General features: G+C 49.6%; 1 pseudogene; it reads right to left on the bottom strand.

Moving 5' to 3' along the window:
* Positions 1 to 1,062, bottom strand: part of LOC103582501 — a 3,034-nt pseudogene extending 1,972 nt beyond the window's left edge.
* Between the last annotated feature and the right edge of the window lie 864 nt (positions 1,063 to 1,926).

The following is a 1,926-nucleotide window of genomic DNA, read 5'->3' as shown; positions in this document are numbered from 1 at the left end:
AAACATTGAAGATACAGTAAGGGGGCTGAGTTAGTTTCTTTAATCTTTTTCTTTGGGGGGGGAATCATTATTAAAATCGTACAATGCAAACGGTCTTTGACTCAGCAGCTGCATTTCTGGTAATCTGTCCTGTACAGATGCTCACACATGTAAGCAACAGTCACTGCACACACATGCTGACTAAACCATGCTTAATTTAGCAAAAGGCTGGAAACAATCCCAATAAACCTCAAAGGGCAGATGTTTAGATAAATGATGGTACATCCACACCATAGAATACTATACAGCTGCCAAAAGGGAGGAAATAAGGGTCACTTTTCCTATCACACACCACAGGCTGGAATGTAAACCAGTACAGAGACTCTGGAAGGCAAATAGGCACTCTATATTATAATCAGACATGTTTATATATGAGTGTCTTCAACATGAGATGAGCTGGATAAAATATGGAACCTATACAACATGTACAAAAAAGAGCTACAAGATACAGTGCTGATTGGAAAATGTGTTATAAAATGTATATATGTAAATGCAAAAAGGTAAAAATATATATATGGAGATTAGATAGATAGATGGACAGATAGATAGGTGGCAAACTGATGGCTCGGGCAACTTCTTAGGAGAAAGGGAGGNCGTCCTGGGTACAGCAGCAGGAGATGGCTGGAACTGAGGGATGCAAGCACAGACTGTCCTTGATGCACATGGTCAGGAAGGGCAGCTCAGCCAGGTCATCCCCATGAAATACCACACGCCCCCCCAACCAACAATTATCCAGAGGGCAAAGACAGAGTCCTTCAGTCCTCTTTTTTCCAGTGAGACCTTTTCTCCTTATAATAAAATAATCTCAACATGGATCAAATATTTGCAAATAATAAATGTAGAAAAATATTAGAAAAAGAGAATTTAAAAAGTATCNTCGTCGTCGGGCAGGACGCGGAAGCGCAGTAGCGTGAGCGTCAGGGCCACCTTCATCTCGGACATGGCGAACGTCTGCCCGATGCAGTTCCTGGGGGCCGAGATGGGGGCTCTGACTGCGCGAAGGACCCCCTTACCGGGCCCCATCGTACCGGAAACCTGGACTAGGACCACCACCCTGCTTACCCTGAGGGGCACAAAGGGGGGTTAACTCTGCCTGAGACCCCCACGTGGGCTTGTGTATCCCCTGAGCTGGGCCCTGAATCCAGCCCCCAACTCAGAATAGCAGATATGGGGTGGGGGCGTGGAGCACACCACAGACCCCTCCTGGACTTACCCCACCAAACTCCATCCCCAGAACTTTACCCATAACCTCTGGAGGATGGGAGGGAAGGAGAGCTGGAACTCTGACCATCTACAACTCCACCCCCTCCCCACACCCTTCTCCACTGTCGTGCCCAGACCCCAAACTCCATCACCCCATCCCCGCCCAGAAGCTCGCTGGCCTCACCTGGGCCCCACATAGAAGAGAATAAAAGCAAGAGATCACCTCCCCTTGATGTTTTCATGGTCGAAACAGAAGGGATCATAGATCTGGAGGGGAGACCAAGACAGAGTTGCTGGGTGGGGTCTCCCAGGACAACCAGTCTTGGAGGGACAGATGTGTGAGGGGAGGTGATGCCTCATTTTCCAGGTTAAAACTTCCCCCTCCTCTAGGACCCCTGGAATGGACAAAGAGGGGAAGGGTGAGACAGCACCTCAGGGTCCGGCCACACAGCTGGGTTGCGATGGGTCCCGAAAATACTGATGCTGCAGGTAACACCTGTGGGACAGGAGGGGGCAGTCAGAACAAAGCCCCAGAGCCTGAATGGCTCCTATTTCCCACCAGGAGCCTCTTCCCTCTGATGCTCTGGGCACTTTTGGGGTGACCTGGCCTTCTGGGAACTCAACGTCCTGGGTACAGCAGCAGGAGATGGCTGGAACTGAGGGATGCAAGCACAGACTGTCCTT

This window comes from Galeopterus variegatus, unplaced genomic scaffold, assembly GCF_000696425.1.
Source record: "Galeopterus variegatus unplaced genomic scaffold, G_variegatus-3.0.2 Scaffold16515, whole genome shotgun sequence".
Lineage (NCBI taxonomy): Eukaryota > Metazoa > Chordata > Mammalia > Dermoptera > Cynocephalidae > Galeopterus > Galeopterus variegatus.
Note: the sequence above shows the minus strand (reverse complement) of the source record. Positions and strands in the feature narration are given on the sequence as shown.